This window comes from Mustela nigripes, chromosome 4 (assembly GCF_022355385.1).
Source record: "Mustela nigripes isolate SB6536 chromosome 4, MUSNIG.SB6536, whole genome shotgun sequence".
NCBI lineage: Eukaryota > Metazoa > Chordata > Mammalia > Carnivora > Mustelidae > Mustela > Mustela nigripes.
The window spans coordinates 106,434,288-106,450,155 of NC_081560.1; the positions used below are offsets into that span (position 1 = coordinate 106,434,288).

Here is a 15,868-nt window from a genome sequence, read left to right on the forward strand (position 1 = left end):
AGTCTCTTTAAAATTGAAGATGTTCTTCAGTTTTTTCTTGTCTTTCATGATCTTCAGATCTTTGAGTACAGAGCAGTGTTTAATTGTAGAATGTCCCTTGACTTGGGTTTGCCTGATCATCTCTTGTGTTAGCTTCATGTGACCCTCTGTGGCAGGATCTTCCTGGTGTTTGATATCAGGGTACACATGATTCTGATTTATGCCTTTACTGTGGATGTCAACTTTTATCACTTGGTTAGAAAGAGGCTGTCTGCTTGATTGCTCTAGTCCTTAGTTTTAAATTCATAAGTAATCTTAGAAGTATTTTGTGGAGATAGACTTTAAGACGATGATTGCAAAATAGTGATTTTTTCCCAATTCCTTCTACATTTACTACTTAACATTCTGCTCCATGGTAAAAAATGTTCCCTTCTCTTCCAATTAATTAATTGTCTTTGTATGGACTTAGAGATTCTTATTTCATTCAGTAGGTTATAAAACATTATTACTAGTCCTGGGGCGTCTGGGTGGCTCAGCGCCTGGTTGGCTAAGCCTCTGTCTTCTGCTTGGGTGGTGATCTCAGGGTCCTGGGATTGAGTCCCGCATCAGGCTCTCTGCTTAGTGAGGAGCCTGCTTTCCCCTCTCTCTCGGCTTGACTCTCTGCCTACCTGTGATCTCTGTCAAATAAAAAAATAAAATCTTAAAAAAAAAAAAACCAAACAATAAGTTTGGTATTTTTAAAGATTTTATTATTTGACAGTTTATTTATTTATTTATTGACAAGTAATAAACTAGTACTTTTGAAGCACAATTGCACTTCCCCAATGGGGGAACTGCTGGTAGTGACTTCTGTGTCCCCATTATTCTTTGAAAATTTCTTTTTTTAACGTTTTGCCACAGAATGTTCTAAGTTCATGTTGTGCTTGCCCTACCCAGCCTTCAAATGAGTTGTTTCTTTAAAGAGTCCTGGGTTTGTTGTCTTCTTAAGTGGAGAATGGCATTTAGAAACTAGGAGCTGAGTGCTGGCTATATTCTTTGGTTCTAGGGTATCATGCTTGTAAGTCCTCTAACTGAACAGAATTGCACACATGTATTCATAACATACTCTGTGTTTTTTTTCATCTATTTATCCGAAACCATGGCATCTCTAATTACAGTTCAGTATCTCCTGCTTTGGGTCTTCCCTTTGTTCATATTTATATTTCCTTTATTGAGAGTGATAAATCTGGCTTCCATTATTCCCAGTATGTATTTATTTGTGCAATACCTTTACGGTAACTGGTCTCCTGATAATGTGTACCATCTCCTCATCTCCTGTGTTGTACCAGTCAAAAGTGTTCTCTGCTCCTTCACTCTGGGCTGATTCACATTGGCCTGCCCTTTTCTCCTCCCCTCTTCTCTACGCATGTTGGCCAAGACTCATCAACCACTTGGTATACCCCTTGTGTAGAGGTATGCCTGCTTAGAGTTCTCTGTCCTGGCTTTTGGCACCGGACTTCAAGAGTTCTTCCCTTATCCTCACTGACTTTGACTGTGCACCAGTGGAAATAACTAAGTTATTAAATGTTGGCATCTAATTCAGTTTCATAATGGAGCCCACAAAAATATTCATGTCTACGGAATGATTCCTGGGCTACATCATACTAAATGTATAAGCAGTACTATACATACAAGTATACTATATGATTAACATTATTAATGTCCCGAAGGAAAGGTAGCAGTTAATATAGTCTGTTAACTTATTGGAGTGTCTTCTTTTTAGACTTTAATAGAATGACAGTTATTAATTAAGAAGATGTGGTTTGTTTGTATTGTCCCTAAAGAATTAAAATGTGGTTCCTGCCACCTTCTCAGGAATTCCTAGTAAAAAATGTAGTAATACATTTCACTGGGTGGTAGAATTGGCCCTAATGATCTTGGCTCCATTGTGGCTGCTGAAGGAAGTCACAGAAGAATTCTCCACCCTGGGATGAAGGCTCACTCATCTCAGAGGAGCCCTGTGCTAATTACAGGTTTGTTACTCATTGAGCATTTCTCTCCTATTGTCTGGTTTTAATACTTCCACTTAAACTGAGCATTATTTCATGTTCTGTATTTGAGAAAAGAAGTCATTTGTTCAGGGCCAGGAAGAGGTAGAAAAGTAAAATGTTTAAGTTGTATTAAGGCAGAAATAGCAGAACTATTTAAGATCAAAGAGGTCAAACTATTTGAAATGCAGTTATGATGTTCATGACATTTGTTAATGGTGTGATATTAAGGATGAGCTATGGGGCTGATTGCCTTCACATCCAGTTTATTGCCCACTGTTTGATATCTTGTAGCAGAATACAAGGTTTAAATTAGTCAGACTTCTCTTTGGGTCCATTATATAACAGACAAGTCTGCCAAGTGGAGAGAAAGCAAGTCTTTTGATTCTTGGTGAAGGCCTGTCATAAGTGGACATGGCAGACCAGCAGGACAGAATTCTGGTGACATTTCAGCAAAGAGTGTATAAGAAAAGTCCTACTGAAAGTTGTGGCTCATGAAACTTCTCCAACAGAGAATGAATAGTCTGTAGATCATGAAGACAGCATAGATATGAGGTGGTGATAAGTTTCCATTTCCTTTAATGAAATCAAATAAAGCAAGAATGATATGTGGAGCAGTAAGTTCTACTCAATCTGCACCCGAGAACATCTCTACCAATAGCTCTGTTATTCAAAAATATGTCTGACTCCATACCTACATTCTAACTCATTAAAATCCATGATCTTCTGTCTGGAGTAATTTCCTTAAGTTAGCCTTTTAAGAATATGTATTTTCATGACTTAGAGAAAATTCTGCTTGCTTATTCTTGGTCTTTATTCAGTCCTCTCTGTTTTGTAGGACATAAATTATTTGTAGCTACAAATTGCCTTGGGCTTCTTCTCACATTCAGAGCATTAAACCTTTCTTTAGTCATACCCTGATTTGATCCCAGTGTCCCATGTAGTATTTGGCCCATACATCCTATCTGTGATGCAAGTGGCTTTTCTCTGTAGCACCCTATTGGGGAGATAAATAGGAATCCAGGTGCTCTGGTGCAGTGAAAGGCAGAAAGGAAGCTGGTGGAGTGAATAGTTGGTGGTCCATATCTAACAATATCATTTAGGGACTGAACTGCTTACTTCCAAGTTCTTCTTCTACTTCCATTTCCCCCACTTGCAAGTGCTTCCCTGCAATTAAATCACCCTTGCCTGACCTGTCATGTCCATGTGTTCTAATCCCACCTTCTCTTATAGTCAACTGACAAGTATTTCCTACATGAGGTCTTTCCATTCTCCTCAGTCAGCATCTTCCTCTATAGACTCCTGTAGTACATCTTTTATAGTTCATCTGGTAACTCTTGTTCGATTTCTCTTATATGACAGTATATCCATGTCCTCATTAGATCATGAAATATTTAAAGGAAGACACCCTGTCTTAGTCATTTAAAAAACTTCAGTGCCCTCTAGCACCTATTAAGTAGGTACTTAGTAAGTACATGGCTCTTTTTTTTTTTTTTAAGATTATATTTATTTATATGACAGAGAGAGAGAGATCACAAGTAGGCAGAGAGGCAGACAGAGAGAGAGAGGAGGAAGCAGGCTCCCTACTGAGCAGAAAGCCCGATGTGGGGCTCGATCCCAGGACCCAGGTCAGGCCATGGCCTGAGTCAAAGGCAGAGGCTTAACCCACTGAGCCACCCAGGCACCCCAGTACATGCCTCCTTGTCATGCATATTCTCTGTCTTTACTTTTTGTCTTAGATATTCCATGCCTCCTCATTCATTCAGTATCAGAGCCCTTCTTCATTGTCATTTACTTTTCCTATTTTATCTTAATTTTTGGCAGCAAAATAGTCCCTGGAGAATGTCTGATATGGCCTTGAATTGATTCCAATCTGGATTATCAAGACTAGAGCAAAGCTTTGGCCCCTCTCTGGAGGAGAGTTCTATGCTAATTCCATGCTACTTTATAAATATCAGCTGGCACATACATTATTTTCAGTGTTCCAAGAGCCTTGTGTATATTTACTAACTTAATATAATAAATTATGCAGAAGGATGTTTTTCAGTCCTTGAATCCCAGTTATGTTTTCCAATTTTAGGTTGTTTTTTTTTTTTCCATGTATTGTATCTTGGAGCAAGTTCATTCTTCACTGATAGGACAGTGTTTTCACCACAGAGCATTAATACAATGAAGTGATACCAGTTAATTGCTTCTGAGAAGCTTAATTGTTGAGTCTTTTTGAATTTATGGGTTTCCATTAAAGTTTAAACTCAGTGACCGCACAATATTCTATAAAAGAATTTGTGTGTGTCTACATCTCTTGAAATAAAGTTTCCCTAGAGATACTCCTAGTTCTAGCTAACTTTAAGTTCCTGTGAGAATTCTGTAATACCCAAAACCATCTAATTGAACATAATAATAATTAAAAAAAGAAAAGCAAGGGAATGACAACCTTCAGGAATAGTGAAGAGAAGGTGGTAAGTACGGAGCACAATGGTTTAAAAACTTACTTTTATAATTCTGTATCTTAAGCTGTTTGGGTATACAAATATGTATTTTACTGTTAATCTTTTAAGTGTGCATATACCAAAAAAAAAAAAAAACCAACCCAAAACAAAGAACAAAATCATCTTAGTGTGCAAATATTTTCCAAAACTTAAAATGTTTCCTGTTAATATCAACATTCAAGAAATTTTGGGGCGCCTGGGTGGCTCAGTGGGTTAAGCCGCTGCCTTTGGCTCAGGTCATGATCTCAGGGTCCTGGGATCGAGTCCCGTGTCAGGCTCTCTGCTCGGTGGGGAGCCTGCTTCCCTCTCTCTCTCTGCCTGCCTCTCCATCTACTTGTGATTTCTGTCAAATAAATAAATTAAAAAAAAAAAAAGAAATTTTGTAGGTTGATAGATGCATGTTTGGAACAATAATATGTAATTGTTTAGACATCCATCTGCCTTACATTTATTAAGTGTCTTCTTCTTCTTCTCTCTCTCTCTTTTTTTTTTTTTTAAGTGTCTTCTTGCCAGGAATGTATCTAGGTCTTTGGGAAACTTCAGTGAAGACAAAGATCACTTCGGTTGTGGATCTCATATTCCAAAACACAGAATCAGACAATAAGCCAAACATCATAAATAAGATTACAGGGCAACTGGGTGGCTCAGTGAGTGGAGTGGCTGACTTTTGGTTTCAGCTCAGGTGGTGATCTCATGGCCGTGGGATGGAGCCCTGCATCAGTCTCTGTGCTCTGCACAGACTCTCTGTACTCAGCTTGAGATTCTGTCCCTCCCTTACCTTTGCCCCTCTCCCATTTCCCCATTCACTCTCTCTCTCAAGTAAATAAATTAAATCTTTAAAAAATAAATAAACACATAACATCGTCGTCTATAAAATGATGAGAATTATAAAGAGAAAAACAAGTTTTTTTGTGTAGGTAGAGAATACCTAGAGCAAGGTGAAGGGTATCAGAAAGCTTGGAAAACAAAAAAAGCAAGTTTCAAGTTTTGCTTTAAAGAAGGGCAAGTAAATAAAACTGTAGTTTGGGGGAGGACGTTGGGTCAAGCGAACATTTTTCTTAAGATTGCAAAAATACGTGTATATTAGTGGGACTCATTTAGTATAGCAGGAAAATGCGATGAATCACAGAAAAAGGGAAGAACAGCTGACTCATGTCCTTGAGTATGCAGGAGGACATAGGATCTTGTACACAGATGGAGGGACGGCCATGGGTACCTCATCGAAGGTAATAGGCAATAGGCAAGACAGAGCTTCCCTGTGGATAAGTGTATATTTGAAGCTCTTCTTGGCTGACCGAATACATAATTATTGAGTGTCTGCTATGCCCAAAGTAATGGAAGCAGAATGATAACCATGTCGGTCGTCATTCTTGTCTTTGTCAAGCTGGTGGTCTAGGGTGCAAAAGTCCTTTTTCTTTTTAAGCAGTTAAAGTAGTAATTTGCACAGGAATGTGCAAAAATACAGATACCCATGATGCATTTGGGTATCCTGGTTTCACCACTTAACATTACACACTAGTTTACTCTCACTCCAGTTGGTATTCTGAGAAAAAATGATTTCTGCACCTTCCCATACTCTCATTTCCAACTAGACTCTAGCTTGATGGGTGTCTATCAGTTGTTGCTGCAAAGGTTCTCACTCTAGTGCAAATCACAGTGTGCTAAATATCCATGAAAGTGTTAGTGCTCAGCTATGAGACTCTTAGTTTACCTGATTTAGATGTAGTACATTCAGTGTATTGCGAAGAGCAAGGGAATACAATCCTGGCCACTAAGTCCCTAGTTAAGACTGGCAGCTTCCTTGGTAATATTGTTTTAATGGAAAATATGTGCGTATAGTCTCGATTTAGAGTCCTTTCTTGATAAGTATATCCCACTATGATTGCCAATTTAGTTGACTTCTGTGGAAGGGAACAGAGAGTTGAAACATGTAGGTGTCAAAAGAACAGATTGGCCCTTGCTCTACAAATTCTCCTATATTTCTCTAGAGTCTCTCTTTTATTTTCTGATACATCCATTCATCCTCCACTATTTTGCTCATTGACTTTTAAAGAGCAAGACATATTTATCTGCTTCCTGTGACTGTTCAGGTGTTGCTGTCCATAGTGCTAGACGGGAGAAAGAAAACAAAACCACGCATTGGAAAACCTGTCTGTCTTTTATCCTCTTTACTCTTATTTTTCTTATTACATCTATAAGAATATCTCTTTAGGGGGTGCCTGGGTGGCTCAGTGGGTTAAGTCTCTGCCTTTGGCTGAGGTCATGATCTCAGGGTCCTGGGATCGAGCCGCGCATTGGACTCTCTGCTCGGCAGGGAGCCTGCTTCCCCCTCTCCCTCTGCTTGCCTCTCTGCCTACTTGTGATCTCTTGTGTGTCAAATAAATAAAATTTATAAAAAAGAATATCTCTTTAGGTATGGCATAGTATATAAATGAGAAGGTTTAGTTGAAACCTCACCAAAATTTGCCTTATCTACAGACCCTCCAGGTTTCAGTTCGTGCTACTCCCTGTGGTGCCTGGTGCCCAGTTAAGAAATCTCTTCCAGAGGAAGCTCTTTGTGTTATCACTCTGATGGTTTCCTTTCAGGTATCCTGTGTTATTAGCTTTAACTGTATTTTCCCTCACTACATTAATTAACCCTGCGAAGGGGGGAGGATTTCGTATCCCATTCCTCAGCCTTCAGTTAGAGACCAATTCCGTATGTCTTCTACTTCCCCTTGTGAAATAAGCTTATTATCTAGTTTGGTTGCTCCTTGCTGAATGATGCCCAGATTGATTGCATTGTTGTATAATGGGATGCAGAGAATAAGGCACATCTCTCATCCGAGCCCAGGAAGGCTGTCTGAAGTGGTCGTGAAAATCTGCCTGGATGTGGGGCAGTTGATTTTCAGGTTTGCACCAGTATCATTTGCTCCCATTGTCTGTGATTCTCTCTCATAAATCATCCTGTACCCTCATGCAGACTGTGCATTGGGGTTGCAGCCTAATTGACAGAAGTATTGGAAGGGATGTCTGATGCTGATGGACTGAAACCCAGAGCTGCTGTTTTTTGTTTTTTTATTTTTTTAACTGTCTTTTTGGCCATCTTACAATAGATACATCAACACACTGAATGTCAAATACACTATTGACACAGTGACAGACTACATTAGATGTTTCTGAATAACTGTCAGGATCACCTGGAGGCCTTATACCAATACTGACTCCTGGCTCCCCATCTGAACTTCCACACCAGCTCTAAAGAGCCATCAGATGGTGTAGCAACCTGTATGCATGCCTGAGATCATACCAGTATAGTAAAGGCAGTGACTTCCTTAATTGCACATCTATTTGAATATGTCCTTAACCTAGACAGCTATAAGAATCTTCTAAGGAGCTTGAAGAATTGACATATTTCCAAGTCACCTCTGGGTGGCTTAGGTAAAAGCAGTGATGAAATGTTTCTATTATGAAGCCTTCCCACAAGCAGGCTTAGACATCCACAAAGTGTTTTGCACAAAACCCCGTCTCTCTTGATTCTCCTGGAAGTCCACAGTTATAATTCTGCTTTGTGTATTAGAAAACTGAATATGTGTCACAAAGCTTCCATTTTGAGCATACACCTGATGATTCTTTTGACATTGCTGTTCATGCTGTCTCATTTCCTTACAGTTATTTATCATAGTGACTTGATTTTTCTCATATCTGATGTTAAGTCACTCTTACATATCTATGTAAATTATTCTCATGCATTTTAAGTTCCTCTATTATTGCAACATTTAAAGCTATCACAAAAATCTTTCTGAAAAATAAAATTATGTATTTGAATCTTAGGAGTACAAATAAAGGCAGCATTCTAAATTCCCAAGCAGCTTGTTTTGGGGAGGTTTTGCATATTCCTCATGAAGATACTCCTTTGTAATACAATATGTAACAAAACTTAGGTCAGTCAAACATCTATGAAATACCTACTCTTTGTAATTTCTCTTTCTCTCTCTTTTTAAATATTTTATTTATTTATTTGACAGAGAGACCGTGAGAGCAGGAACATACGTAGGGGGAGTGGGAGAAGCAGGCTTCCCAACGAGCAGGGATCCCAATGTGGGACTCGATCCCAGGACCTGGGGTCATGACCTAAGCAAAGGCAGATGCTTAATGACTGAGTCACCCAGGAGCCCCAGGTTAGATTTCACCCAGAAATCTAACCCATTTAGATTTCCTCTCTCTTTTAAATCTTTTGCATTAATATCTGCCAAAAGAAAAAAAAATTGAAACAGAGAAATTTTTCTATCAAGTCAATGTTAGGGTCTTAATGATGGCTCCTGTTAACTACAAAGAGCTTAAAGCAAGGAAACAAAAATGTAAATTTTAGAGACCCTCCTGCATTTACCTTTGAAAATCTGTTCCTCTTGAAAATATTTTGTAGAATAATCATAGTAATATAATAACGTCCAGTTTTTATGGAATGCGTACTGTGTGCCTGGCTCTCTTCTGGTATTTTCCATGGACTATCTCCCTTGGCTTTCATGATAGCTCTTGAAAGTAAGTACTATTATTTTACTGATGTGATGAGGAATCCTAGGCCTAGAGAAGTAAGGTGGTTTGCTCAAGGTTGCAGTTAAAAGTAGTAGAACTCAGATTTTAAAACAGGTCCCAGAAACCACCCGTCTAACCACTGTGCTACATGAAACCATAGAATATACTCTGGGAATTGTGAGCTTTTGAGCAAAACAAGTGAACAGTTGGTATTTTAATTTCAAGATTAGGACTATATCATGAGAACACAGAAAACAGTGTCTTGCATTAAATTATTGTCACTGATCGGGCGCCTGGGTGGCTCAGTGGGTTAAGCCGCTGCCTTCGGCTCGGGTCATGATCTCAGGGTCCTGGGATTGAGTCCCGCATCGGGCTCTCTGCTCAGCAGGGAGCCTGCTTCCTTCTCTCTCTCTCTGCCTGCCTCTCAGTGTACTTGTGATTTCTCTCTGTCAAATAAATAAATAAAATCTTTAAAAAAAAAAATTATTGTCACTGATCAACAGCTGATTCTTCATGGACAGCCTCAGCTGTTATCCATGCATTTGTAGACTGGGGACACAGAGGTGGAGGAGGCCAGTGAGGCACGTGGGCTCTGGAGGCAGATTATGGAGTCTGAATCATGCAGACTCCCCAGGCTCTGGTACACATGTTCCTTTCTACCAGCAGTAGGATCTTTGGGCAAGTTGCTCAGCCTCTGCGTCTCAGTCTTCTCTTTGGTGAAAGTGTGCTGACTTCAGGGAGTTAATTTGAGGATCATGATTTAATTAGACTGTGGACCTTGGGACAGCATCTGGAACAAAGGGACCACTGAGTGTTAGACTTGGGATTGTGTTGCTGAACTATGAACTTGCTTTGAGAATATCATCATGGGCTGAATTGTGTACCCCTAAATTTATATATTGAAGTCCAGGACACTTCAGAGTTGTGACTATATTTGTAGACTGGGACATTAGAGAGGTAGTTAAGATTAAATGAGATCATCTGGGTGGGTCATAATCCATTATGACGGATGTCTTTACAAGGCACAGGACAGACACCAAGGATACATGCAAACAAAGGCCACCAGCCTGTAAGCCATGGAGTGAGGCCTTAGGAGAAGCCAAACCTACCAATCCCTGAAAATCCCTTGGACTTTCAGCTACCAGAACTGTGAAGAAATAAACTTCTATTGTTAATACACGCAGTTTGTGGTATTTTGTTATGGTAGCTCTAAAAAACTAATATATCAAAAATATATTAGGAACATTCTGCATATTATACTGTGACTAGCATAATGATTGACAGGGCACCCCCTTCCCTCTCATTAATACATCTCATTAGTAACTTGACAGAGCAATTGCTTTTCTCATACTTTTACAGCCTGTCCTGTTTGGTCACAATGCAACGTTGTAGACATCCACACCCACAGAAAGGGACATTGAACAATAAGCCATTGTTGGGGTGGGAGTCTCGTGGAGTTTCCCTGAATTTCTGTGTTGATTTCCTCTCCACTATATTAAATACTGTGCTCCAGGTATTAAGGCCAAGGTTGAAAAAATGTTTATATAATAGTCCTAAAGCACCTTACGAGTCACATGTACACACTCACACATGTGCATACATGTACAGGAAAAAAAATGGGACGGCTTTTCAGGGATCACAAACTCAATTGCCTAACAGCAATAAAGCATATCTTCACGTTGTATCCAGCCTGAATGTGGTGACTTTAATAGTTCTAACTAGGCACTTATGTCCTGTTACACACATGGGTTAGCTTACCGTAAGACCAGAATAGAGTTCTACTTGAACTCAAGTTAGTGGGCTTAAGGGAATTCTATGGAAAATTTGTATAAGGAATTACTAGTAGCTAGATTATTGGTTTTGTTGAAAGGTAAAGAATATATTTGATTTGTTTTTTAGATTGTAAATATTCTTGGAATTGCTGACAAGGGGAGTTGGAAATTGGGCCAGGAATCTGGGATGAAATTGTGGAAGCTGAGATGTTCTCTGCTGTCTGTCACATGTCCCTGTACCCTCTTACCCTCCACTGCCATCAATGCAGATTTCAAAACCCATTTAGATTTCCTCTCTCTTTTAAATCTTTTGCATTAGTATCTGCCAAAAGAAAAAAAATTGAAATGGAGAAATTTTTCTATCAAGTCAATGTTAGGGTCTTAATGATGGCTCCTGTTAACTACAAAGAGCTTAAAGCAAGGAAACAAAAATGTAAATTTTAGAGACCCTCCTGCATTTACATTTGAAAATCTGTCATCTTCCAGTATAAGTACATCTCACTTGTCATAGGGAAAGAGCTCTGTTTCTTCACAGACCAAGAGTGCCTTTAGTGTTCAGTGGCCTAACGTTATCTTTAATCATAAGTGGATTCAGATTAGTCATCTGTTAATCAAGATGACGATTGTGGCCTTATTAAACTTCATCTCCTTGATAATCTAATCTCCTTGATAATCTTCTAAGCTTCAAAAATGATAAGAAATCTTATTAGCATTGCTTTTTAGATTGAGTTAACCTGTCTGAACTCTGAGAAATTGGGCCAGTTTTAACTCGATAATGTTACTTAGCCTTTTCATCAGAAAAATGTCAGGAAAGGCCAAAAATAATAATGTGACTATGGGAACTTCTATAGGCTCATGATCACAGATGAGATGACAGGACTTAACTTTGTGAAATCATAACTTTGTGACATTGTATCTCTTCAGATCTAACTCTTATATGTCAGTACTGTTGGCTTTCTATCTGAGCGTCAAATCACAATTTCTGAAAGGCAAGTTAATGAAAATATTTCTGTAATGTATGTGGTGTCTTCTTTCTCCCGTCCATCCTTTCTTTTTATGACAAAAGTTACCTATAAATGTAAATTAGTACTACACTCACAACATTTTAACAAGTCAGCTCAGAAAGCCCTTGGCTGTTTAATAGGTAATGAATGCCTATTGTTTAAGGTATTTGGCTAGATTTGCATAACCCTATGAGTAATATCCACTAGATTTGGTTTTGCAAGCACAGTAAGGGCCATAATGATTCACACCCTTGCGCAGGGGTATCATATACACGGTGGTATGTGGGCATGCCCTTGAATTTTCAGTAATTGCTGCCCTAAGTGTAGTTCCTTAGAAATTATTCATTCATTCTATGCATTGTATCTACAATTCAATCAAATTAATGCCTCAACTAAGGCTTCTTTGGGCAGAAGTAACAGGATTAAAGGTAAGCTAAGAAAATTATACCTCTTTATGGCTTCTGAAGTTCTAAGTGTAAGTATTAACAAATATTGATATATTTTTAATGCTTCAGAATTTAGCATATCTAAACAACAAACAACTTGACTCATTAATCATCAAACGTCATTCACCACAGCTAAATGCAGCCTTGTTTTAAACCCCAATGCCTTATAGGATTTTGAGACACTACTGAGTTTTGGAGTCTGTGGTAGTTCTTCTTACTAGGGACTTGGCTCAGTTTGAAGGAAATACGTTTAAAAGTCATCTGTTCACTTAGCAGAGTGCAGTAGGAAACTTTGATGCAGTAATGGCCCTTTGATACTATCTAGGTTAAATCTTTGTTTGAAGAATGGGGCTGTCCCAGGTGCTGAAGAGAGACTTCAGATGAAATCTATCCAGGAGCAGCATGTCTGGGACCCCCCTCGTCCAACACCCCTCCCCCCTCGCCTCCCCCATCTACCCCAAGACATATATACAAATAATTAAGGAATTGGTTCTACTGAGGACCAATCTGATGTCAAACAATTTGAAAACAGATTTAATTAATATAGAATGTAATTTCTTTTTATTGAGTAAGACAGATATCTGAAACCTTCCATGTTTGTGTGCCAATGTTCTTTCTCTAACTATTTAATTAGATTTTAAGTTTCACTCTAATCCTCGGGGGAGGATGTGGCTCTCCTGAGTAGTGCTTACAGAAGGAATGGAAGAAAGGAACAGCTTTAAGATATCACTTAGCAAAGGAATAAACAGATTTTTTTTTTTTTTTTTTGACTAGAGGCAGTGATTCTCAGACCTTTGTAAGGTTTTAAAACCATGTGTACTTTTTGCATGCCTGTTGATTTTTTTATTATCTCCATGATGAAACCCAAAATGACCCTGTCTTGTTTTCCAGGACAGCTGGGAAGCAGGGAAGTAGGGAGACTCTTTCGTTCTCCTTAGCCTTACAAGAGTGTGACACCCAAGGGAGTGTGTGGGTAGAAGTAGCTTTAATGAGAAAGGAAAAGCAGGCCGACTCCCTTGGGCTGTGTGGGAAGAAAGTGAGGCCCGGCATTGTCTGGGCTGGAGAAGCAGCAGCTTCTGACACTGATAAATGATTCAACTGAAAAAATAAATGAAGAACCTTCAGCATCAGAGCCACATTATTATCCTATGTGCCAGGGAAAGGAATGTTGTAGGCGAGAATCCTTAGATCTTGTCCGAGGAGGAGTATTAGTTGGCAATCAGACAACTTAATTATAATAGAATCACTTGGATTCATCTTGCCTTGAGCCCTAGGGAGAATGTGCCCACAAGTTAGAGTAATAATTTCATTTTACCTTATAGAGTACAACTTGAAGGATTCAAAGGGAGAACATACTCATATAGTTGTAGATGGTATAATTTTGGATCTGTTTTCTGTGCAATACATAATTCAAGGCTGAATTACTGAAATGGTAATTTCCAGAGGCATATGAAACAAATTTTAGATGCATTGAAATCTGAGCTTTGGTATAAGAATTTATTTCTAATTTAAAGCCTCTTTGTGATTCACATAGAATAATGATGTTAAGAAAATTTTATTAGGCAGTTGGTTCTGTAGAACTACTACTTTGTGGCATATTATAGGTGAGAAATTTCTCTCCAGAGCCTTTTACCTTTTTGATTCAGGCAGAATTTTAGATGATCTTCAAGGTGGTTATTACCAAATGATTTATGAACCTTAAATAATCATGAAGAAAAATTAAGAATTTCAATAATTGGAAAAGAAGAAAGTTATTTAAATCCGACTTTGAGTTTATCTGCTTAAATTGAACTCATCTGTTTAAGCCATTATTGTCTAATTTGAACCGTCTGCTCCTCTTAGATACCTAAAAAATTTCTTCTGGGATTCTTATTTCATTTTTTAAAAAAATGTTCATTGCTTCCCTTGGGCTAGGGGAATGCAGTGTCTGGAGTGAAGCCTGAATTTATTTTATGCTCTCTCTTTTTCAGAAAGAAAAGGCAATTGTGGGATTAGATTGACATGCTGTATTTCTTAAACATTTGGGAAAAGAGTATCCTTCCCCACTATTTTTTTGAGATTTCCAGAAACCCTGAATGATCATGGTGACTCATAACCAGCTGGCTTTGTATGGCTTTCTGAGGGGAAAGCAGACTCCTAAGTTAAAGACAAGCTCTTCCTAGCTCGCTTGCACACTTACTGGGAAGTACCATGATGGGTGGGACCGTAGAGCCCTGAAGTGGACAGGTGAAAACAGTGGATGTTTGTGCAGTTCTGCATTTAATCTCTGTGTAGGTCTTCTTTGTACATCATAACAGGTGGCTTAGTGGTTTAAAAGAATGGTTTCTTCTCCCTTTGCTCAACTCCACCCTCAGTAAACTGATGTTCCAGAGAGATTCTTTAGGTGTATTTTGTCTCTGTCTGTGCTGTAGATAGACCATTAAGAATATTTTTGTTCGTTTGTTTGTTTTTTGTTTTCTTTTAAATCTAGCTTGTGATAGTTAGCCTTAACATATTTCTGGATAGTGCAGCAAAACAAGAGAAATGTAGAGTTTTGATTTTAAACCATGTGGAGACATTCTGTATACTAGATCATGTAGAAAAATAGTCTCATCCAGAAGTCCTTTTGGGGTATAGTCATAATCTTAAACACTCCTTTTCAGAGTTTCTTTGTATTAATCACTGTCTATCTTTAAATGTGGTGAGCATTTTCTTTACTTTGTATCCCTGCATACTTGGAATGGTTATTGCAGAGCTAAATGTAACCTGCTTTGCAATGCACTTTTTATTTCGATACTTTAGTTCCTCTACTAGATTGCAATTTTCTGAAGGCAGTAGGGTTTTTTTTTTCCCCCCTTCATACCTACCCCCTTTTTTTGCTCAATGCTAACACATGCTTGTTGAATTGAATAGGACTATTATTGTTGCTATTTCATTAATTACCAAGGTGGAGTCCTTCTGTGTGCTAGCTATCTGCAAGTTTATTAAATGATTGTGCAGTTAAAATGTATATTTAAAAAATGTTTCCAATTGCCCTAGTACCTACCCTTTCTGAGCCCACTGGATTTAGTATCTACTTTCCACAAGGAGGATTCTTTGCCTGAGGCCTTTCTCTGGTATCCCCCAGGAGCAGCCCTCAACCTGGTGGCTAATCTGGCTAATCGGAGTTGATGAGTGAATGTCCCACTTCAGTTATCTAAAGGGGGTCTGACACTGTCTTCCAGAGCTCGCCAGTGTGGACAGACTGAGGCTGGGCTGCCCACCCTGGTAACTTGCTTATCATCTACCATGTGTGTACCCCTGCCTGCCTCATTTCTCCACTGCTGGCAATCTCATTTTATTTAGTCTCAGAGTTTCTAATTCTAATCCAAACCAAAACAAAGATTTTATGTCAAAATTTATGATTTTCGATGGTCTCTATTTTGGTGATGCCAAATAATAATATAACACACAACACAAATGAGGTTTAAAGATTTCTAGTGGCCACATTTTATAAACTAGAAAGAGTGAAATTCATTTTAATAATGAATGGTGAGGGAGCAGAAGCTAGTGGAAGGCAAAGCATAAGCTAACACCCTGCAACTTCCCCTCCCCCCTACTCCTGGCTGGGATATATGGGATGTTCTTCTAGGAAGCTCCCCACTGTTTTCCTGTTAT

The 15,868-nt window shown here is 38.7% G+C and overlaps 1 protein-coding gene across 2 annotated transcripts in view; it reads left to right on the forward strand.

Moving 5' to 3' along the window:
• Positions 1-15,868, forward strand: part of AMPH (amphiphysin) — a 255,664-nt gene that overhangs the window by 117,457 nt on the left and 122,339 nt on the right. The gene's annotated exons all lie outside the window — the stretch shown is intronic.